The sequence below is a fragment of the Ambystoma mexicanum genome, chromosome 5q, assembly GCF_040938575.1.
Source record: "Ambystoma mexicanum isolate Mex_15411 chromosome 5q, UKY_AmexF1_1, whole genome shotgun sequence".
Lineage (NCBI taxonomy): Eukaryota > Metazoa > Chordata > Amphibia > Caudata > Ambystomatidae > Ambystoma > Ambystoma mexicanum.
In genome coordinates this window covers 279,484,108-279,509,686 of record NC_090933.1, presented here as the reverse complement: position 1 = coordinate 279,509,686, position 25,579 = coordinate 279,484,108, and the positions used below count along the sequence as shown (strand labels likewise).

Below are 25,579 nucleotides of genomic sequence, written 5' to 3'. Positions count from 1 at the left end.
GAAGCAGCTATCACACGAATGCCACACCTGCTGCACACATCCGGTGCTCACACGCACCTTATGACTCTCTCTCTCTCTACCGACTTGAACTTCGGTTCCCGAGGGAGTTCAACCTACCAGCGCCTTGAGATCATACCAATGGTACATAAGGCGCTATATAAATGCAAAATAATATAACATAACAAAACTTGTCGAAAAAAATGTCAACAAAAAAAAGCATAGTCATCCCTGTTTGGGGGACAGAAATGAAAGTCGGACAGTAGCAGTATTTAATAGGGATCGGGAAGTGGGCACCACCTTAAGTAAAACAATAAGGGCCTCATTACGAGTATGGAGGCAATGAAAAAAGGAAGGCGGATTGGCAATACCGGCATCGTTAACGGATCTGGCCCATTACGAGCCGACAACCCGCCAATACCACCACCGCCCAATCCGTGCCCATTCTTACCGGCATGCACGCGTACACGCGCCCCTTCACGGTGCCAATAGCGGGATGCCGCTAACAGGAGGAGATCAAAAGTTACACGGGCATGCACTTACCGGCATCCCAATGGCAGTAATTAGGGCCTGCACAAGGGCGCCAATACAGGCATCGCGGACCACCCGCAAATAGCAACCTGCAGTGCAGGCAACTGCCACAGGTGCACACAATCACCACAGGTGGAGTCAATGGAACCTGTCCCAGTACAAAAGGAGTACACCCACACACCACACCCCTTCCTACACCAAAATGATCCCACTAGCTGTTGCAATCATGGGGCTGGAGGACATGCCTGTACTGCTACAACAACAGCAACAACAGCAACAACAACTACAGCTACAACAACAGGCAGCACAGAGGAGACGCAGGAGGAGAAGGAGGGTGAGACAGGCCCAGCAAGTTCCACCAGTGCAGCCAGTGGTACCACATAGGCAGCCACCAATCCCTCGCATCAGACACAGTCCATTCAATCTAACCCCTGAGCAGATCCACACCCTGTACGGGTTGGACCGGGCCACCATCACCACCATAGTGGACATGATACACAACGACATTGTCAGCCTCATAGAAATACGCACTGCCATCCCCCCTCTAATAAAGGTGGTGTCTGTGCTCCACTTCCTGGCCACAGGCACCTACCAGCGCACAGTGGGCCAGCTGCATGGCATAACACAACCACTCTTGTCCCGCACGCTGACCCAAGTGCTTGATGCCCTCCTGAAGTATGCAAGCATCTACATTTACCTACCACGGACTGGCCAGGAGCTCGCTGATACCAAAGTAGGCTTCCATGCACTGGCAGGCATGCCCAATTACGTCAGTGCCCTTGACTGCACCCATGTAGAATCGGTGGCCCCTCATGCCAATGAGGTGGTGTACTGCAATCGCAAGCAATACCACTCCATCAATGTGCAGATGGCATGTGACTCCAGCAAGATCATCACACATTGCTGCGCCCAATATCCCAGATCTACACATGATGCCATGGTTCTGCGTAACTCCACACTACCCCGCTACATGGAGCGACATGCTGGACGACGTGTCTGGCTGCTTGGTGAGTTGCCTGACTGGCCCATAGCAGTGCATCGAGGTTGTGAGGTGGGGGGGTGCATACTCCACCTGGGTGGGATTGGGGGGGATGCATACTCCCCCTGGGTGGGATTGGGAGGGATGCATACTCCACCTGGGTGGGATTGGGGGGGATGCATACTCCTCCTGGGTGGGACTGGGCAGTGAGTGGACCATGCACTCAGAGCTAAACACTGTTGACCTGAACATCCCAACCCGAACATGACACATCAATGCCATACATAAGACCAATGCTGTACATCAATGACAACATGCAAGACGCACAAGCAGGCCATATTGCAGTACACAATGCAACAAATCAATCTGTGTGCATACACACAGGGACATGTGCATGTCAACACCAAATAGCTACGGCCATGGCCATGAATCCTAAGGGTGTCAGCTCAGATTGACTCACACAAACCTCTTTGTGCTCCCATGCAGGTGATGGAGGCTATCCCTTGAAGCTGTGGCTACCTACCGCTGTGGGGAACCCACGTAACAGGCACGAAGAGGAATACAATTGGGTTCATACCCGTACCCGTGTTGTGATTGAGCAGACCTTTGGCCAGCTCAAGGTATGGCCCTGAGAAGGTGGCAAAGATCACCATGGTCTGTGTCATGCTGCACAACATGTGCATCCGGAGAAATGTACCACTGCCAGCTGACATTGACATGCATGCACGGGGTGAGGATGATGAGGATGATGATGGAGGAGAAGCAGCACCACTGCCAGTACGTGATGCACAAGATGGCCGTGCCGTACGCCAATCACTGATTGACGATTACTTTTGAACCACAGGGACGTTGATGGTAATGTATCTGTGCTATACTGAGCATTGGGACCTTGTGGACATGGACACAGGGTGTGTGGGGAGTTGGGCACTTGCGCTGTCAACAATAGAATGAAACGAACAATGTCCAGGCATTAAATGATTTTGCACACAACGGGTGTATTAATGAAAATTACAAAATAGTGCTTCCTCCCTCCACCACTCACATACCCAACCTCCTCCCCCAAAACACCCAAACACCCCATACCCCCAAAACATCCCATACCCCCCAAACACCCCATACCCTCCCAAACACCGCATACCCCCAATAAACACCCCCTTAACTCCCTCTACACCACCAACACCACTTCCCCCTCACCCATTGTTATCCCAGCATTTCAGTCTGCCTTGCACTCCGCCTTGTCATCCACACAGGGCTGGAGGGGGTGGAGGATGCAGGTGTGGACGATGGGGTGGATGCAGATGGTATTTGCACCGCTGGTGCAGGTTCTTGCCACTGCATGTGTTGGAGCATGCTGGTTAGGACCTGCGTGACGGCCCCCAAACTATCACAGATCATGATTGCGCTGGAATGAATGGCTGCAATGGTCCCAGCATCGGCCTCACGGATCTCTGGCCGTGTCTCCTCTCTGTCAGCCACATATTGCTGAACAAGCTCGATCATCGAGTCCTGCTGGGACTCCACCCTTGACAGCCGTGCCTCCATGTCAGTGTGGGCTGTGGAGGTAGAGGGTGCTGCGGCTTGGTGGGCCATTGCAGGGCTGGCCTCTGGAGTGGTTGTGAGTTCTGGACTGTGCAGTAGAACTGCAGAATCCAGCATGGGGCTGGAGAGTGTGCCCTGAGTGGCGTGTTGGGTGTGGATGGGGGGCTTGGGGTTTGTGGACATTCCACATGGATTGTTCCATCAAGGTCCACGTACTCCTCCGCTCCCACATCCACATCCCTGAGTGGGGCTGTGGCTGCTGCCTCACCCACTGAACTTGTGGCAGCGACTGGGTGCCATCAGCCTCCCCTTCAGCTGTTGTTGGCAGCTCTGTGGTAGCAGTCTCGTCCGCTGCTGTGGTGTCCTCATGAGCCTGCATGGCCTGTGCACATGTCCTGGGTTGGACAGTGGGCCGCGGTGCTGCCCCGGAGGTGGATTGGTCAGTGCCTGGCGGTCTGGCCCTGGACGTAGATGGCCTTGTGGCAGGGTCCTGACTTACACCTTCTCCATCAGTGCCTGTGGGGGAAGAAGAGATGCAGGGCATCAGTCATTGTGTTACATGCAAGATGCATGAGATGGTGCTGTACAGTATTTCATTTCTCATGCATTGCAATCTTATGGGTGTGTCACACAGGGTAGTTTCAAGGGGGGAGGCATGTTGGCATTAGCAGTGGCGTCTCCATTCGGCACTGATGCGTACCAGGTGGTATGTCATTGTATTGGGGTTTGTGTGATGTATGACATGCAAATGGTCCCTGTGTGTTGGGTGTTTGTTGGAAATGGGATTGGCACACCGCATGCATTTCATTGTGGCAGGGTTTGGGCCTCCATCTGGACATGGATCTGTAAATGTGTCTATGATGTGCTATGCATTACCTTGGCTTGGCTCACTTTCACATCAGTTGTGCTATGACATGGTTTGGCCTACTGGGATTTGCAGAGTCACTCACCTCCATCTCCAGATGTTGCGGCACCCGTCTCCATTTCCCCAAAGCCCTCTAGCGACTCCATTTGGATGGTTGTGCTGCAGGTTTCCTCCCAGCGCATGAGTTTCACTGGTAAGTGGGCACCCTCGTCTGTGGCCATGTCCTCCCAGCGATTGCTGGACAGGATGTTCCGGACCCTGAAACGGAGGTCACCCCATCTTTTTTTAACAGTCTTTGACTGCGGGGGGTGGTGCCAACCGCTGACACCTTGCATGCTACCTCCTCCCAGATCACTTTCTTCCTCAGCTGCACCTCCCTTTTGAGGTTATTAGTGAAAACCTCATCGGCATGGGCAGCAAGGGTATCTGCCAGCATATTTAACTCCTCATCGGAGAAGCGCTTCTTGCGCAGGCGGGAGGTGGTTTTACGAGTAGCGTTGGACATGATGTATACTTTGGCCCTGGTCACTCCTCTGTAGCACTTCTGGATTGTGAGGATTGCAATGGATTGTGTTTTTAAAGATGACCGCCGGCGCATTTCCAGTTCTGACGCGAAGACGTTACTTCCGGGTCCGGTATTACGAGCCTGGTATTAGCATGTTGGCATTACCGGGTCATTATTAAGGTGTTGCTCTTTGGCAGAGGCGGTATCGGCGGGTCCTGTGATGGCGCTATCAGGGGTTTGGAGGGCCTTTAGTGGCATGGTGGTGTAGCCATTACCGGCATGGGGTTTCGCACATGCTCGCGCACTCGTAATCAGCCGCTATTAGCCGCGTCAAGGGTCCACGGACGCGCTAATACCTCCATGCCGGTAATGGCTCCGTTTTTAGCGGGTATCTCGTAATGAGGCCCTAAATGTGTTCAATGAGTGACAAAGTTAACAAGGATATATGGTGAACAATAGTATGCCACAATGCACAATGTGGTGAAAGGAATAGGGGAAAGTCTGAGGAGATGATACTCAGAGCTGGATGTACCCAAATAACTCATGGGCCCTCATTACAACTCAGGCTTTAAGGGTTTAACGGCGCCGTCGGCGCCGTTAACCCTTAACGCCTGATTACAAGTGTCCCTTTGCGGGTTGGTGTTTAACGCCTGCTTTTAGCTTTAGTGCTGATCAGATTCCCGTTGCATAAACTCCATGCCAAAAGCATAGTGTGTACTTGTGCCCGGCTGCATCAGTAGGCTGATCTGCAGCACCTGCTCGACCGGTGGCACAGAGCAGGTTCAGAGGTCACAGGTGACAAAGCAAAAAAAGAGGTGATAATTGTTTAGAATTTATTTTAAACCTCTTGCAATTGCTCTGGGAAACCCTCCAGGCCATTGTTCTTCATCTGCCTAGCCCTTACAGAAAGGGGAAAGACCATTTGCAAATCAGGCTTGGTCACCCCACCACCCCCCAAAGTTGCAGTCCAGCCTGAACTGCGAGGTCACATCCCTTCGGCATGGGACCACAAGCATCCTGAGACCTGTTTAGGCCTCTTTGAGCATCATCAGTGAGGGGTATCCTGAGTCTCTAGGCACAGCAGGCACAGGATCAACATCTGGGCATACCTGTTATGCTTTGATGTTTTGGGTTGCTACAGAATCACATTCACACCCTTCGGGAGCATAGCCTTGCCTCGGCCGACATTACCAGAAAAGGAGAAGGAGATAAATGTCATAACTGTGTCTGTTTGACCTTTATGATTGTGCTGGCCTTTGGTTTGTAGCAGTATGAGGGTTCAGTGGACATTTTACCCCTAACTCATCCTGTACTTCTGAAGGGCAGAATCCAAACCGTCCAAAGAAATATTAGGAAAAAATTAATATTCAAAAATTCAGTAAGTGAGCAATAAAATCTGTATATGGAAAATATGAAGGTACTATTGTGATGTTACATTAATATATAAGTGGATGGCTCACCAAGTGAAATAGGACGCAGCACACTCAACAGTATTTGATGGTAACAAAAAATGAAGAAATCAGATGAAAAACCCAAAGAGGGCACTGGGTACACTAGTAAAAAGCGAGCGTGCTCATAGGACGCATTGACATCCTCTCATAAGAGTTTGCAATTATGTCACAAATCGGAATCCATGAAGACACAGTGGAACAAATAGTAAAGAAAAACTGAAAGATATGAAACAATGTGCCACAACACCAAAACATTGGCGAAGTACATCCCAAAATCAAGATGGTGAAAAAAAACGAAAACAATGGAAAAAGAAAAAAAGATGATACAATTCCAACAACTCATTAAGATGATTAAAAATGTAACCACAGTCTAAATCCTGGCTTCATTCTCAAATACACCTGATGGTAATGAGTGAATACAAGTGCATCATTTGCCATAATAATACAAATAATACATATAAGACCTACCACTAATGTACATATGGATGCATGCGATCTACAAAAAAATTATTACTAATTTGGTTCAGAGAGAAATCGGGTCAAAGAATCATTCTACGTAAATAAAAAAGGAAGTGTGAATTTCAAAAAATGACTCAAACAACCAGGAAGAATTGGGCATACAGATGTATCCCCTGTTTATAATGTGTATGCAAATCAGATAATTAAAAAGGTGTCATCTAGCTTTCATAATATGCTGTAATAGATATTTAAACAATCAATCATACGGTATCTTTATATATTAAACTGAACGCGTGTGTGTGTGTGTGTGTGTGTGTGTGTGTGTCCAGCTATACAAATCCACACTGTTGAAGCCACATCTACCAAATTTTGTATGGATCACTCATTTGTCTGGGGCAAGATTGTAGTCCATGTTTGGATGCAAATAATTCACTCCATAGACATCCTCATTTACTGATGCTCACCCCGATTCACTATAGTAGGTACTAGAAGGAGGCAACATTTGGAGAAGTGTCTGAAGCAAAATGTTCGATATGTTGGTTATTCCTTTGAAATGTATTACTACTGTATACAGTTCAAAAGTTTTTATTAAACTTTTTTTTATCACGCCACTTCAAATATGGGAAATGGCAAGGTTACAGTTTACTTAAGTTCATTCACAAGAAGAGAGCACAATCAATCAATCTTTCTTGGACATTTTCTCAAAAGGGCTGAAGCCATTGAGTGATTGAAATATGGCGCACAAAAAAACGAACATCACTTGGAAAAGCTCCATCTCATGCAAAGTGAAAATCAATATCAAGAGCTTCTGAAACACAACAAACAGCAGCACAACTTGCCCACCAGAAGACAAAAGCAACTTTCTACAGGGAAAATGAGATGCCAGAGCAAACTGAAGCAATACTTGCTGACAAGAGGACAGGAACAACATCTTCCAGGGCACACGATAAACCACTCGATCAGGACACAACACAAGCAATGCCGGGTACCCCAGCTAGCACAAGAATAATAAAGATGTCACAAAAACATGTAAAATCTGCTATGCTAAAGCATAGAACATGTCATTGTATATACATGAAAAGGATGTGTTAACATAGTATCAATGTAAATGATACAATGCACAGTCCAGACATCATGTCAGCATTAGCAGCATTATATTGTAAGGCCATCAAAGGTAAAAGTATAGGCTGCATTATTTGTTTATCCCCCCCTGACCCTCCCCTTTCCCAAAATAACTGTGTCTAGGCTGCCTATCCAATACGATTCCTTCTGTGCCAACCTCTAGTCTATGATTGCGGTTTTAGCACCAACAACTTCCAAAATGTTTAAGCACAGTTGTGTTATTAGATGGCCTCTCTCATTCAAGTGTAATGCCACTAAGGAGAACCACTGAGAATTTGGCATTCTTAGTGAGTATGTTATGCCTATGTTCAGTGATTTGCCCAGCACGAGGGGGGGGGACATACAATCCCTCCTGTTTAAGAGAGAACAAAGATGGATCTTTAGACTCCACACAGATATTTTAGGATTGAAAGAGAAGATTCCCTGTCAAGCACTGGCTGTGAGTATGGGAAAACAGTGATCCAAGGTGATGCTCAGACGTGACTAGGAGTAGGGACAGTATATGGATACCATTGGTACACATTGAGTTGCGTATTATTCAATGACAAATGGTTTAATTGTTGACAAAACTAAATCATAGGTGCGAGAATGGAGAATTGTAGTTTTGTACAAACATGGTAAAAATCATGAAGTAAGAAGTACTCCTGCTTGCGTGTCAACTAAACCACTAAAAATTGTGCATTTAAAGATGGTGGCCCGCACTTCATCTAGGGTCGGCCATCTAATCCTGAAGTCTGGGTCTCACTAATGTGGCATTAAAATTCAAGCACTGGAAAACGAGAAATCGCATGTTTTTAAAATATAAAATATGCATCATAGGGCCTCATTCTGAGTCCGGCGGTAACCCTGCCAGTGCTACCGGCGGGTTGCCGCTGGACTCTAAATGAATTACAAGCGCCTGACTTTCCGGTAACACTGGGGATTACAATCCTGGTGGTCAGGGAAGTCAGGCGCTGGCAATTTGTAAGTCCCCATTCCCATCAGAATGGGGACCACAGAAGCACCGGCACCATTGTTAACAGTATCGCAACTTCCGTGATGGCTTGCCTACCGTGGCCGCTGTGCCCAGCAGGGTCAACCTTGACGGGTCGGGCACAGTGGCTCTGGCAGGTAAACCCATAGTGTGCCGGTCTGGAAACAACAGTGCTTGTAAGCTTACCAGCAAGTTGTTTCCGGACCGGCACACTTGTAATGAGGCCCATAGTGGTGTTATGAATCATCTAGATAGAAATTACAAGTTACAAGCTAGATGACCATCAGTAGCAACAGTCCACCATACGGGAGAGACCTGAGTACTATGGTGAATTGGTGCACTAAAAGATGGAGGCCCGCTTTTGCAATGCGTTGGGTCCGTCATCTATGTCGGGTAACCAATGACTCAGCAACAGTATCACATACGGGAAAACCTGAACCCACAAAAGCTCTTAATAGAAGCTCTGCGGTCACCAGCTGCATTTGTATATTGTGAGCCGTAGAGTCACACATGGATGCCAACCAAGTCTGTCTGTATGGACCTGTAAACGGGTGGATTGATGTCAGATGATGTGAAAGGGCCCACATTGGTTTTAAAGAGTGATTACAAACAGGAAGTGTTTCTGTGCTCAATAGAGATGGGGACCATTTGAGGAAATATCTGAAATAGAATAAGAATAATACAGGGGATCAAGCGGTGGCAGCATCTGTGGGATGTGGATTGTGATTGGGCTTGATCATTTGGGAAGTGTTGAATGCAACCCTTTCTGGCTTACTGAGGTAATAAAGCAACAATCTGCCATTGTCTCTACAGTTGCCCTGTACGCTGCAGGCCTTGTGGGTCTCTCAACTTTACTTTGTTTTAGTTACTCAGTTTAAGGCATTTCCCTGACCTTACTGTTGGAGATGAGCAGGGCTCCTGGAAATACACAGGCTCAACAAGCATAATGTGATGCCTATGAAAGCTCCCTCTCTCATAATTACTAGGCCCACAGACACGTATGGAGTTGGATCCACGAGCAACAGTATCTGTGTGTATTTTAGAATATCCTCTTACAATATATTTGGGTGACAGCAGAGTTCTCAGAGGGGAAGGGATCACCTACAAATAAAGCTGAGGATAGGACAGAGCACCTAGGGAGTCCCCATCTACCACCCGTGGGCCTGCAACAAGGACAATATGTGGTACCCAACTCGCTGGGTAATCTCACTCCCATTGCTTATCACTTGTGACATTGCAACAGTTAATACTCATAAATTGCCAGTTTTACCACACCCTAAATGATCAAATGGCAAGGTGGTATACACGATCAACACATCATCCCTTAACCCTTACTTAATGCAAAAGAATATCTGTTGTATGCGGGAGAAGATTTCGATTATTCTGCTGAGAAGCATTTTATTAACGAGGACTGTGGGTGTGTTTTTGGCCTGGCATACCCCTGAACCTTTCTGACTTCAAACGTGCCGCCATATGAGACCATTGCACTAATGTTCACTATTTCAGTGAAATCAAGCATTAGTGTGGTGGGATGACAAGATGCTGATCTGTCAGGCACCCTCCAGTGGTGAACAAGAATCTGCTGGGATTCCCACCCCTCAAGCACCTGCCCAATCAAAAGACATGGGGCCTCACTACGAGTATGGAGGTAGCCATGCCGCTTTTAGTGGCATGGCTACCCCCATACAGGGTCCGGGTCCAGGTTACAGGAATAGGGAATTACCGGGCCATTCCGACCTTGGAGGGCCCGGTAATTCCCTTTCCCGGGACCCGGACCCGGTACATCCCCATTCCCATTTGAACCCCCATAGGGCTCAATGGGAATGGGGAGGATGCTAACAACGGGCCCGTTAATAACGGGCACATTGTTAGCATCCTGGTCTGCTAGCGGGTCCCGGTAAGGATGCCTGGTCTGACCAGGCGTTCCAGAGTGGGACCCGCTGCAGACCTCGTAATAGGGCGGCCCGGAATGAACGGTGCCGGTCCCTTACCGGCACCGTTCATTCCGTGCTTGCCTTCGTTGTAATGAGGCCCATGGACTCTCAAAGTACAGCATTTTGCATGGTAAGGAATCTGAGCAGAAGTGTGGCAACAATAAATTCGACCATGTGGATGTGATCGAGCCAAGTCTTGTTCACAGCTCTTCTGTATCTTTGCCTCTCCCAGGTGGTCCAATTTCCACTCAGAAGAGACCTCCTGTGTACGAAATGACCAAGGAGAAATGATCAGTTACAAGTTACAACACCTCAGCTTAGCTGCCTGGTTCCTGAGGTTTTCAAATCCAGTCCTTTTTATTTCCTGGAAGACAGTATGGGCATTATAAAGGACTCCCAGATTTCTGCCACAAGAATGTACAATTATCCTAAATAGAAGATGATGCGCTTAAACACCAATAGAAAATCACCCCCAAACAAATTCCACTCAACTGTCAAGAGTAGGATTTATCACAATATGAGTTGTAACTATCTAAAGCAAGTGCAGCTCTGCTACAGGGCACATCCCCATCGCAGCCATTACCGCTAACAGCCTGGGCTCTTGGCCCTTTGATCTGTGGATAGGAGCCAGACAGGAGTGCCGATAGTTGCTGATGCTATTTGTCATGGTGATGGAGCGACTCAGAGTCAGGATTTGGAGGGATGACAACACAACACAGAAGAAGTGTGCTATGCAGGTGGTGAACAGAGGTTTTATTTATATGCAGAGAATCTCCTGCCCGCTCTGTAGGATATGTGTTGCTCGTAGACCCCGCTACAGGGAAAAATGTAATCTTTTAGATAGATCTCAGGATTCAAAATCAGTTGGTAAAAGTCAAAAATGATGTTGGTGTATGTGATATGTGTGAAACAAAGATGGGATTCAGAGATTTTTCCAGTAGAATGACATATCTGGGAATCTGAAGTAGAGAGATCAGGAAGATTGTGAGTATTCATCTCTGTGACATACCGATAAGACTGAAAACTAATTTGGAGAGATGGACATCATTTAGGCACTCACTATGAGAAAAAGTGTTGCTAAAATAAATTACCTATCTGTGATGTTCTTCTAGCAGACTAGAGCGGACCTAAGAATATTGGTGGGATAATGGATACATTTTTGGGGATAAACTGCCATGTCTGGCTCCCTGAAAGCGGCAGTTTCCCCAAGATGGTGGAGTGATGATCATCCCAAACTTCGAGCTTTACCATATGGGCTTTTTTGGGCAGGCACATCATCCGTTGGACTGATGAAACGAAAGACAAGTGGGTGTCACACAAAGGGATGAGGTGGCCCCATTGTGTACAATGGTTTTGATCACAACTGGGTTCAAAACCACTGATGGGAAGTCATTTGAAAAAAAATTGCCTCCATCAGAGTTTTGCCGGTATCCCGCTGATAATTCTGTCATGATACTGACAAAACTGCCTTACTGTTTCTGCCGCCCGATAGCCGGTATTACACAGATATTATGGGTGGCGGAGACGTAGGTAAGTTCCCATTCCATGGAGTCCCATAGAACTCCATGTATGGGATTTCTGGAAATACCAGCAGCAGTAGTACCGGTGCTGGTGATTCCAGCATTAATTTTCCAGTAGGGGCCTGATCTACCGGCAGGTCAGGCCACCGGAAAACATTTGTTTCCCGGTCCGGACAAAATGCTGCTGCTGGTATTCTCAGCAACTTTACCAGAATTCTTTCCAGATAAGGCCATATGTCTGAGAAATATGTGAGTGCAGAGAAGCAAGAAGGACAGAATAGACAATTGCACTTTCAATGAGGCATCCAACTGGATAAATAAGTCTACTGAGCAGCATGGCAAGACCCTTTTCTGGACTATCTCTTTTTTTGCTGGTGTTAAATTCTTTGGTGACCTGTTTGACACAAAGGGCTGGAATCCCCATTAGGAATCTGAAGCGAAGAAACTATGTAACAGGCTGAACATATGCTGAGTATAGAAGATTCGGAACAGCTTTGAACTGTTTTCATACGGAGGAAGATTAAGAAAGTGTAACTGGAAACAGTTGTCATGCAATTGGGGAAGCTACCACACTCTCCTTTGGTGAGCTAGTAGTTTGTGATCAATATATCTTACCCTTATGACAAGCTATTAAGATACTATATTGTCAAGCGAACATCAAGATAAATGGGCTGTAAAGACATGCCAGAAAAAAATCGTAAGATGGTGAATTGGACACATGAACGACTGATGAAAAGAAGTATGATTAACTGTGATATGATATGATAGGTTATTTATAACGCGCTTAATACCCAGAGGTTTCTAAGCGCGGACCCGGGGATCGAACCTGTGTAGCACCATGTCGTCTTGCTTCCAAGACGAGCACGCTGCCCCTAAACTATCCTCCCAAGACAGAAGTGTGTTTGGGTGCACAAAAGATTGGGAAGATCAGATCATATCTTATGACACTATGAAGTGATACGTCTGTTCTGGGAGCAGGTGGTAATCAGGCTGAATGAGGTCCTAGATCAAGAAATCCCGGTTAACTTCTCTCTTCAAATCTAAGAATGTGATTCTACTTTGTGTTGTTTATCCCTCCCAGAAGAAACTCTGGCTTTTTGCTGCTGCCATGACTCCTGAAAAACAGATTTTTCAACAGTGAAAGTTGTCTACAAAGTTCTTTCCTGAGACCTGGATCAACACTCTTCTGTCATCTTCCCTACTTTAGGGGGTCGTCCTGAAGTAGAAAGGCAAAGAAAACTAGTCTTATACTTATTGTCAGAATTATTCCGCAGTCATGAGTAGAAACTTGATTGTGGTTGTCGCATGCCCTTTTGCTCGATGCCTGAACTCAGTAATGTATTTTTGCATTCATTTGCGGCATAGGCTTTGTTTGTTTCACACTCCCGTTTGTTTTATTCAGAGTGAGAGCTATAGAATGTATTGCATTAATTCAGGGTATAGGCTTCTTTTGCTTCACACTATTAGGCTCCTGAAAGAGGTTTCATTATTAATCCACTTTCTATCATGGGGTATCGATATGTTTTGTTTCCACTACTTTAGTTAAGTGGATATGTATTAAACCTCACTGTGTAATTTAATGTTCTCTGTATACTAAATACAATTTTGACACAGAAAAAACAGGGTTGCCATGGCTTCCCTGAGAGATCATCTTTCAATCATCACATTGAAAGATGACCACCTGAAGGTCCGGAAGCAGCTTAAGACCTTCCTCTTTGCTTCTGCTTTCTCTCTCTCTCTCTCTCCCCTGCTGACCAACCTGTATGCTGCACTAACTGGCTGCCAGGCTACCCTCAGAGTCTCATGAGTGCCAGGCCCCCCTTGACCAGTAGCCTCTGCAATGCCTCCGGGGCTACCATGCACTTAGGGGCTGTAACTGTAACCTCCACAGTGCCTGCCTCCTTGCACTTACCCAGAGCCACGCTGACCTGGCTGCACTTACTCAGAGCATTGCTGTCCTGATTTCACTTGCCCCTTCCCTCCCCATGGCACTTCCCCTCTCCCTCCTCCTTGCACTTTGTGTCTCACACTTGTTCAATCTTAATCACACAAGACCTAGTAAGATTGTTTGTTTTGTCCTCCCGCTGTCTTCCCTCCCTTTTCTTGCCTAGAAACACTTGTATATAGGTGTGTTATGAATGACTTATCATATCATATCATATCACATTCTACGAGACATCCCTATTTCAGATCTTATATGGTCAATATCCTGCAATTCCTCACATTTTTTAGGGGAGCTTAAAAAGAAAAGCTCCATCATTTCAAAGACTCTTTTCTTCACCTCTCAAAACAATCTCTCATTCATAACCATAAGGTAGCTTTTATGTTGCCAAAACATTGGCTAACTGAGTTAAGGAGTGTTAGAATCTATGAGCCAATAATCCTTATATGGTCTTTGTGGGACGCACCTCTCCAGAAGCTGCTGTTTCAGTTTCAGATCTTCCAAGGACACATTTAAAGACCATTTTGAGAAAATGAGGATACTATGGACTGAGGAAGCCATTTATGAAATTGAGTATGTTAATAATTCAAGGGCTGCGGACCAGATTGTCTTCCTCCCTGGATTATAAAAAAAAAGAAATCCTTCACTACTGGACTACTATTCTATCCGCTCTGTTTTAAGTTTGTGAGTCAGGCAGAAAAGCACAATAGTTCCCATCCATAAAAAGGGGGCCACAGAGGATACTTACAATTATAGACCCATCTCGCTAATTGGCACCATAGGGAAAATATTAGCTTTTTGTATACTGCAACGACTAAAAATATGGTCTAGGCAGAATAACACTTTGACGATTTTCCAAATGGAGTCGGTAAGGGGGTTGTCATGCAGTTTTGTGGACATATTCTCAATAGTCTGATTGAAGAACACTACAATTTAAAGGAGATGTCACTCTATGTCACTTTTCTGGATTATAAATCGGCATTGAACACTGTGGATAGAGAGAGATTATGCTTTCCCTAAGTGTTCCGAAAGGGCTTTTAAAACTAGTCATGATGCTAAATGAACGAAATAGTGCAAGGATTCGTCTAAACGATAAAGCTCTTCTCTCAGTGGAGACACCAATGAGCAGAGGGGTTAATCAGGGGTGCATTTTGGTGCCATTCTTGTTTAATCACTAGCTCTGCGATTTTTCGGTGATGCAAGGGTCATTAATAAACTTTCTCCATAGATTAGAGCCTTTGAAAATGCTGTGGTTGGCTTATGCTGATGACCTGATCTTAATAGGCAAAACACCCTTTGGTCTACAGTGTAGTTTGGCTGCCGCCAGCAAATATGTTCAGGAAAACTAATATTGAATTTGCATAATCATTTTTTTTATTGTTTTGCACAATACAAGACAAACACCAAAACCTTATATGTGGGGGCTCAATGGTAAAGAAGTGGAGGTAGTGGAAGCGATTAGATATTTCGGCTTTCGCATAGGCATGAATCCCAGCTCTATACATATGCAGAAAAACTTAAAACAAAAAATGTTTCCTTTAATTGCCAAAGTAAAAAATGTTAAGCAATTGAATAGGCAATATTCATGGCTCCCTCTTTTAGAAATGTGTCAGGTGAAAATCATTCCCTCACTAATCTCTGGTTTAGAGACCAAAATAACGGAGGATTGGAAAGATCTGTCGAGAGTGGAAGACTTTATATAAAGATTTTTGTGGGGGCCCAGGGCACCCCATTTACAAGCCATCATCCTAGAATTGGCTCTAAACTCTGTACGAGTTTACATCACGAAGAGGAGACTAATGATTTGTGTAATGATTCCGTTTACAGGCCAGGGTTCTTCCTTCTGCAGTGTTCTGAATGGAATCATTACTCAGGGGGCATGTGCAACTCTGAGTAATTTCATACTTGAATGTAAAGATTTTATAAAAATGTTGGATGTTTCCCAGGGACCGCTAGTGTATTTAGCAGTTTTTAGAAAAGTTGGTCTTTCAAACAATAGAGTTGTGGGACCGTGAATGTGATTACATTCATCTAAAAAGTACGCGTTTGATGTCAGATTTCATACTGAAGTGTCCCATATAAAAAGAATCTTCAGGAACACTGTAAAACATGCCCTAGCAAAACCTTTATGCAATTTGGCCAAAATGGGCTTCCCACAAGGGAAAGAATGGGCGCAAGAGAACATAATCGCTCAGAGCCTAAGAGCTTGCACGGTAGGCAAGAGCTTTGGTTTTATTGAGATGTTACCTCATTTGTATACAGAGATCTTTAGAAGCACAGATTTTCCACTGTTCTGTTTTCATATCAGTGATTCACTGTAATTGAACAAAATTAAATTATTTAGTGTAGATTGGGGATTTGTGATTATTTTTATGTGTGGTACTTTGTCTATGTATTTTGTGTATTTATCAGTGCTTTTTAGTGAAAGAAGCAGAAGGCCTGATTTAAATCCTAATTGCTTAAATAAATGAAACGAACATAACTGAAGTTCAGGGATACTTTCCAAAGCATGACACCCTCACTGAACAGGGATTACACATTCTAGAGCCCGAAACGCTGCTGAAATGGTATGAAAACATGCAGAAGGAAGGATGCCGGTCTTTGGAGATAACTTTCAATTTCTAAGCAGAGTTTCGTGAGTTGTATTTTCTGTTGAGTAAAATTATGCTCCCAAAAGGTCAGTAGTGGTTTTCTCTGGTGTTCTGAGGCACACCCAGTGCTAGGCAGCGTGGCTACAGTGGCACCGGTTCAATGTGTTAATATCCCCGCAAAAGTATCCCCATACAAAAATATTGCCATATTTCTCCGGCGATATTAAGGCATGGAACCTGCGGAGGACACCTCCGCAACCCCTGCATTATTAAAAATGACCCCCCCCCAAAAATCTCACCTATGGCCGTTCCAAACGACCATATATACTCGATATTTTTGGTGGGGATAATATGTAGTGATACTGTGGCACCTTTAGGAAATGTAGAGATGTGTCGGGCAGCAACATTAAAACACATGAAAGCATTTTGTAGCATTGCTTCAATTCTAATGCTAAAGTCAATGTACACATCGATTTAGATAATCTTGCAGCCCCGTGCATCGTTACTGCTCTGCTGCCGGTATAGTTGTCTAATTCTAAATATGTTAATGTGGGAAATGTAAAAAACAGTCTCATATCCGATTCTGTAACTTCAACCACATATAGCGTGGTAAGGGTTGCAAAAGTAAGTTAAAAATAAAGTGATATGATGTATCTGTTGATGAGTGCTAAGCAGACGAATGCGGGGGGAGCCGTAGGAACTGACACTTCTGATGAGTGCTTTCCATTCTTTTGACAGTGACAGGAAAGAGCGGAGATGGCCTGTAATTGGCCAGAACGCTCTGCGTTATGATCAATCAGGTGGCTGGAGAATGATGGATACACTAATAATATCAAGGGCCAATATGTAAAATATGTTCTAACATAAGTGAAGATGCACACATACGCACCCACTTGTTTGTAACAGAAAACAATCTGGCCAATACACAGAGGGCGTCTTTACACAATGACTACTGCACTGCCAGAGTACAGTGATGAGTAGTAGCTGAAACGCCTACTCAGACCAACACTACTGCTATTCCCAGTGATCCCAGTTATAAAGGTGAACCAGAAACAACTTGATGGGTACACCTCCTTCCCCTTTTGTAGTAATGTGGGATGAGGGCAGGCTAGACACTTAGGAGAGATGTGAAGTGATCCCAAGCAGCAATAGTATAAAGACTCCAAAATAAAAGAATATTCAATCAAGGTTCTATTTGTTTTTTTAAATGCTGGTGACTAGAAAAGACCAGCAAAAAGCCACCCCTGGAAGAGAACATAGAACATTCAGAACTGATATAGAACAGTACTCTGGGCTTGAGCAGGCGTGATCAAGCAAGCAATTGCAGCAATTTCAATGTCTTTGCGAGAAAAAGAGTTAAAAATGGTGTTTATAAATCTCTAACGTTCCCAAAAAAACCCAGGAGGGGCAGGGCCCTTTGACAGTACTTTAGTCTTGGTCTAAGATGGCTTGACAGCCTCAAAATGGCTTCTCTGTGTTTTCCTTGTGGTCAATCAGGGCTTCAGATGCAGTGAGTTGTGTTGATCCGGATGGTGAGTTGGCGTTGAGTCGACCTCAAAACAGGTCTTTTTGTGGTTTGAATCGGGATCCCATGCAGTGTGGTTCAAATGGTCCATCCCACATGTTTGGATCGGCAGTAGACTCAGTTCAAGATGTGGTAACCGTGGGGCGAGTCAGAGCATGATACAATGGCTTCCAGCAGTTCGGCTCAGTGTTCAACTTGAGTCAAGAAGAGGTCCTGTTGGTTCAATATGGTGCTTGAAGATGCAGCAAGTCGTAAGCTTCTGCAGCATTGATCTATGTTTGAGTCTAGGTTGTATTGAGCACTACTAGTGCAAAATGGCATTGAGCCAGATTATAAATGCAGGCAAGCAGTGCGATAATCCAAACAGTTCCAAAAGCATCACTGAAGACTGTTAAATGTGGTTCAAAGGTGGTTCAAATTTGTGTGAATAGGATTCCAGCTCCTCTTGGTCTTTCTGGTTACTGGAAGTCTCAATCCAAGGGCCCCACGACAGGGTAATCCTTTAGATCTGCATTCAAACTCCAGGGTGCTTCGCTGGCACCTACACAGGATCCTTCATCCCCGGTGATGAGCCTGGTTCCAGTGAAGCTGGCATAAGGGTAGACTTTAGCTCAAACAGCACTTCCTCACACTATTCACTGTGGATATTTGGGGGCAGAGCTCTTCTCTGGTTCAGACACCTTATATCTACACCTCACTGTTGGGGACATCAAAATGGACTGCACTCTCAATAGAGGTTAACGAAATTCCTATTGAAAGTCCAACATTCATCTTAGAAGAAGTCGGAGACCCCTACTTTATGTAGGTAAATGGTCTCTTGTGATTTAACGAAAGTAGGCCTACTGTAAGCAGTCTAATCCCTGTTGCTGTAGCAAATGACCCATGCCCTTTTGCATCTTACCCAGAGTGACATGTTATGCAAGAAATAGAGGGGACATGAAGGAAAAGAGACCCCAAAAAAACAAGATGGTGGAACCCTTTCTCACGTCCACATTTCCCTTACCGGCTACTCTAACTGCACTCCTTCTTATGCCTACAACTTCAAAGGCCCTTTGGAGTCCATCACCCTTGTATGAGGCTGGCAATTGTTATGTGACTGCCCATTTAAAGCATTGTTACCATAAGATGTCCTGGTGAGAGCTTCTCTACCTACAGGTGTTAGGGAGAATTCTCATAACTGTGCTAATTCCCTCTACCTTAGAGCCCTCCAGCTCTTTTGCTAATCTTTGAGACTTTGAACTTTTAATTCTGTTTGTTTCTGTGTTTATTTCTTTTTCATTATGGAGTTTTAAGACAACTCCATAGGCATCATCTTTTTTATTTGCACCCTCAGTGCAGTGACACAGGGAAGCCTTTTAGGCTCTCCCAAGGTGTAAACACCTTCTCTGGGATAAGCTACTGTTTCCCAGAGAATGTAAAGTTAAATTGACTTTACTAGTCTTTTTAAATTCCTAGACCCAGCCCACACTATCTTACAATAGAGTGCTGGAAGGGTTACCTAGTATCCCCTATGTCTAGAAACTCATGTAGCAGTCAAATGCTACCCTTTCCTATCAAAATGGCTGGTGGCAGTGTTTTTACAACGTACTACTATGATTTTTCAGGACGGCGAACACCGGTAGCTAAAAATCGCAGGAGCCATGTTTTTCAAGATGGCCCCTTTATTTAAACAGGACCAGGTTTTCTTTTTTCACCATTTCTTTTTGGAAAGGTCCTTCTAGAGTTTGTCTCTGCGCCCCAAACTAGGTTTGGTCCCTTTGTTTCTATGCCTTTGGCGGGCTTTAGGACTGAAGACCGCCTCTGGCATCTGAGTGTCAGGCGTGGGCAGGAAGTGAGAGAGGTGCACGAAACTCCCTGTGCTTAGTCTCCAAGGAGACCCAAATGCACTCTGGCGTGATTGGCTGGCTGACTGTCCAGCAAGGACAGCCACCCTGCTGGGTGAGTGGCAGCTAGGCTGGAATGTAAGGGAGAAAACTGTTTAAAAGGTGAGTCTCTTGGACTGGAAAGCAGAGTCGACCACTGGAACGAAAGAACTGAAGACGAGCTGGAAGAGGATGGCTGCTGCAACTCCTGGACCGTTGGTTTGCCCGGTGAAGCCCTGCTGCAGGTTCATCGTGACAGAGAAGCCCCTTCATGGACGACTTCTTCCTTTGAGTTGGTGGGACCAATCAACTCGTAATCCACCTGGATACCATTCTCGGAGCTGGTTAGGATTAACTAGGGGGAAGGACACCAACTTGAGAGCTTGACGACAGCTACTCGAACCGAAGATCTTCCATTTTGACAGCTTGTTTGACCCGTCCCCGTGCAGTGTAGGAGTCCCCCGACGTCCTCCTTCTTGTCCTCACGACTGAGGCTCAGACACAGTGAGATCTGCAAGAACTGCCAAGAACCAACGTCTGCAACTTTTTCTTCATACTAAGGTACTGTGCCAACCCGATTGAGAGAACGTACCTCTCGCGGTGAAAGCTTATGAAACTTTCCCAACTTGCAGGCCTAATCAGCTTGTGACCCAACATATGATTCTTTTCCGTACAAACTACTTCTGAGAACATTGACAACGGCTTTACCGTTTACTACAAGAACTGCTCTTTCCTATTAAAGACACTAGCCCATTGACTTTGGCCTAGCCCTATTGAACTGAATCGAGTCCTCTAGTGAACTAAAACTATTTGCACTGCCTAAGAAAGTTTTTCTTGATCTATTCTGTTGAGTTGTGCCTTTTTACTCTCATTCAAAGTAACTGAAATGCCATTCTTCTCCGGTCTCCGGAGAGCCTAAAGTACTCAGAAACGTATTGGTTTTGTATTGATGTATATTTGTGTATTATATTAAGTTGCCTCTTTCTAGTGAATGTTTTCTAAATGACTGTGTAATAAATTAATAAGTGTTTTACCAAGAAACCTTGAGTGTAAGTGTCGACTTGAACCACTGTGATTGTAATACCTCTGTGTAACTTCTTGTACTGCTCACATTCCCTCTTGAGATAAGCCTGGCTGCTCAGCTCGCTACCACAAACTGTGCAGTACAGACTTATACCAAAGGTTAGTTTTGCTTACACCTGTAGTCCTAATTGCATGTGGTGGTCCCAGAGGGTACTGCATGCAATTCTGCCTAACAACGGGGAAGTGTTACCCTTCCTCCCACGGAATCAAAAGCATACAGCATCCAGGATATTGTTTCACTGGGTGCAGTGAAGAAAGCCAGGTTATGCAAGCATATAAAACACCTTTACATCACTGACCTGGGCTGACAGGGTTGACATTTGTATGATATCAAATTGGTGTGGCTTTAATAATTGTGTGGTACCATTATATCATACCATGTGTGGTGTATTCATTGAGATTACCCTACTCCCAGGGTTCCATGTGTTAAAATCGCAACAAAAATAGCCGTGGACACAAAATATTGTGGCAAAAAGGCTGTGGTTTTGCCGCTGCGATCCATGTAAAGGATGCAGGGGACACCCCCACAACACCGGGACCCATTATACCATTTAAGGGGAGCGGGGGACACCCCTGCAGCCCCTGCTCCCCTTAAATGGTGTAATGGGGTACACCTTTAAGGGGTCAAATCACAGATTTTTGCCCATATTTTTTTTGCAGGCGAGATTTTTGCCGTGATTTTATCACTGCATACCGCCCCCAGATGGACAAGGAAACCATTTTTGCACTTTAAATCAGATGTGCAGAGAGGTTAAACTGCTACTTCTGGTAACAATGACTTCTGGTCACAACAGCTGCCAGGTATGCACATATGTCCATTGAACCTGTCCTGTGCCACTGAAGAGCAGGTGGTGCAGATGTCTGGAGCCTGGGAAGTTAAGGCACACGGGTGCACTATGCTTTTGGCATGGAGCTTTATGAAAGGGGGGGTCTTGTCCGCAGACTCCCTTTTCAGAAACAGAATTATCCTCATCTGTCTATACTGATAAAGATGGCGGTCACACCATGGCCATATGGCATTCTGTCCTACCTGTCCCTTTTTAGTCGAGATGGGGGGGAGGTTTGGTTAATAGATAAATGAATGTCAAATCCTACTTCAATTGATATGTTCTCCGGACCTTCTTGCAAGTTGGCAAAATCAGTGAATCCCCCTGATATGGGCCCAAATGTTCCCAGAGCCAGGACCCCAATACTTTTGTGCTTTTCGCCATTGGGTGTAGGACATGGGGGGGACAGGAGGGACAAATCCCCCCCACAATTTTAAGTGGGGGGGTGTAATGTAATTAATCCCCCCAGAATATGTGTTTGGTGTGATGTGCAGGGATCTGTTTTTGAAGTGGGGGGAGGGGCTGCTTACTATGTAAGCTGCCCTCTCCCCCCTGGCCCCTGAAGCATGGGGGCAATACCCTGGGGGCAGATGGGTGATCATCTGCCCCCAGGGAAGGGGGGCACACAAAACAAAAAATATATGGGTGAGAACACTAGTCACCAGGGATTTTTGCAAGGGGGGGCCCTCTCCCCCCACCCTAAGTGGATGGGGGGCACCTTATGTAGCCCTCCGTGGGGGCAGATTTCTGCCCCTAGGAAGGGGTACATGAGATGCCCTCCATCCATTTGGGGTGGGGGGAGAGGCCACTGCAAATATTGCCAGAGCCACCCCCTCCCAAGCCTGGGGCAGTACGTTTTGACCCCCCCGGGGGTAGATGGCCAAACACATGTGCCCATCTGCCCCTAGGAAAGGGGCAAAACAAAAATAAAACAAATTATAACTTGTTTTGGGGTGGGTGTGGGGGGCCACTGAAACACCATAGATGTTTTTAGTGGAAAGGGGGGTGGCCTTCCCCCCCACCCCAAATGGATGGGGGCATCTCATGTAGCCCTCCCTGGAGGCAGATTGCTAGCACAATCTGCCCCTAGGAACGAGGCAAAACAAAAACAAAAATAAAAAAATGATAACTTGTTTTGATTGGGTGTGGGGGTCACTAAACCACCATGTATGTTTTTAGTGGAAAAGGGGGTGCCCACAGGTGTCTCCTTTTCGGAAATGCATGGGGTTCTCTGTTTTCCTTGGTGGCTTCAACACCCTACGCCCAAATCTGTAAGTTGTCCACATGAGCAAAATCTGCTTTGCCGAAAGGCTTGGGGTTATCAGTGGGTTAGCCTTTTCCCTTTGCGCCGAGGTAGGTGCATCCACACATGAGAGGTACCGTTTACGTCGGGACACCTGTGGGAACATGGGAAGGTAGGACATCTGTTGTTGGCGGCGTGTTTCGGAGTCCAGGATGTTCTTAACTTCAAATTTGGGTTCTCCCTCTACAAGGATGGCGTCTGGTGGCTTGGTTAGTCTTGTCCCTGGTTGTACTGGCTTCAAAAGTGACACATGAAAGGCGGGATGAATTCGCTTATTAGCAGGTAAATCCAACTTGACAGCCACCGGGTTGATAATGGCCTTAATAGAGTAAGGTCCCAAATATCTGGGGTTAAAGGTCAGTGTTCCCTTTAGAGGTATATGTTTTGTGGCTAACCATACTTGGTCCCCTATTTGGTATTGTGGAGAATCACTTCTATGCCGATCAGCATCTTTCTTGTATTTTTCTTTCGCCTGTTTTAAATGTGTAGTTGCTTCCTTAAAGGCTTGTGTAATCGTAGCGTGCAGATGGTCCACCGCAGGCATTTCTAAGTCCTGGGGTGAGTCAAGGTCTGAGGTTCGAGGATGGTGCCCATATAAGGTATAAAAGGGGCTTTGTCCAGTTCCAGAGTGTACTGAATTATTGTATGCATATTCGGCGATCCAAAGAATGTCTTTCCAATTACTCTCCGTCTGATGTAACATACAACGCAGGTATTGTTCGAGAGTCTGGTTGGTCCTCTCCGTTTGACCATCGGTCTGGGGGTGGTGACTGGTCGATAACCTCACATCGATTTGCGCCAATTGACAGCATTTTTTCCAAAAATGTGAAATGAATTGACTCCCCCGGTCAGAGACTAACACGGACGGAAATCGATGTATGCGAACAATGTTTTCGAGGAATTCTTTGGCCAGGATTGAGGCTGAAGGTAGTCCTTTTAAAGGAATAAAGTGGGCCATCTTGGAAAAAAAAATCCACAATAACTAGAATGGTGTTAAACCCATTACAAGGAGGTAGATCGGTTATAAAGTCTAACGATAAGGTGTGCCATGGTGTAGGCGGAATGTCGAAAGGTTGTAAGAGTCCAGCAGGTTTTTTCTTTTGACTTTTGTTTTGGGCGCAAATGCCACAAGACATCACAAATGATTTAATATCCTTTCGCCAGGTGGGCCACCAGAATTGTCTTTTAATTTTAGCTTCAGTTTTTGCAATACCTGGGTGCCCCTCCATTAGGGTATCATGATAACGGGAAATGACTAGCTCTTGTAGTTCCTTGTGTGGCAGAAATAGCCGCCCTTGGTAATAAGGCAGATCATTGGTGACAGAGTAGTCCGGGCCGTTCTTTACCCAGTCCTTCAGGGCTGTAGGATCAAAGAGTTGCTGGATCTTTACCTGAATGTCCTCTAGTGTCTGTAGAGTAATCATGCCAAGAATCCTTTGTTCGGAAATTATAGGTACTGGTTCTGGGTTCACTTCTGCCTCTCCCATCCCTATTCGGGATAAGGCATCTGCTTTACCATTCATACAACCTGGTCGATAGGTTATCACGAAATCGAACTCGGCAAAGAACAATGCCCATCGGAGTTGACGTGACGATTGGGCCTTGGCTGTTTTTAAATACTGTAAGTTCCGGTGATTGGTGATCACAGTAATGGTATGCCTGGCGCCGAGAAGATGGATCCGCGAAGCCTTGAAGGCGGATTTAATGGCTAATAACTCCTTGTCGGTAACCGCATAGTTTAACTCGGGTGCCGAGAACTTTCTGGACCAAAATGCTACTGGGTGAAGCTGGCCAGTTTCAGGGTCCTTTTGAGACAGGACATCTCCCATGGCTAGACTGGATGCATCAGTTTCCACTATGTATGGAAGTTCAGGGCGTGGGTGCTTTAACACAGGTGCAGACGTGAATTTCGCTTTCAGCTCTTGGAAGGCATTTTCAGCTTCTTCAGTCCACATAAAGCGTTTATTTTTTCGCAAGAGTGCTGTGATGGGATGTACGACATGTGAAAAATCTGGGATGAATCTGCGTTAGAAATTGGCAAAGCCGAGCATGCTTTGTACTCCTTTAACTGAACTTGGTGATGGCCACTTAAAGATTGCGTACACCTTTCATGAGTCCATTCGGACTCCCTTTGGGGTCAGGATAAACCCAAGGAATTCAACTTCTGTGGCATGAAAAACGCATTTTTCTAGTTTTGCATATAGTTTGTGCTGGCGCAATTTCTCAAGGACTGCTCGGGCGTGCTTCACATGGTCAGATACTGAAGAGGAGTATACTAGAATATCATCGATATACACGACAACACAAACATCAATGAGTTCACGAAGGACATCGTTCATGAAGTATTGGAAGGCTGCTGGTGCATTGCACAACCCGAAAGGCATCACCCGGTATTCGAATAACCCATACTTAGGGCCTCATTAGGACCTTGGCGGAGGACCATGGCGCTATTAGCACCATGGTCCATGGCGCTAAGTTGCCAACTCCGCCATGGTGGTTGGCGGACTTACCGCCCCATTCCGACCTTGGCGGGGCGGTAAGTCCCCAATCCCCATTTACCCTTCCCCATTC

The 25,579-nt window shown here is 45.7% G+C and overlaps 1 protein-coding gene across 1 annotated transcript in view; it reads left to right on the top strand.

The window, feature by feature from the left end:
* DOK6 (docking protein 6) overlaps positions 1 to 25,579 on the top strand; it is a 2,936,428-nt gene that overhangs the window by 2,896,079 nt on the left and 14,770 nt on the right. The window lies entirely within an intron of this gene.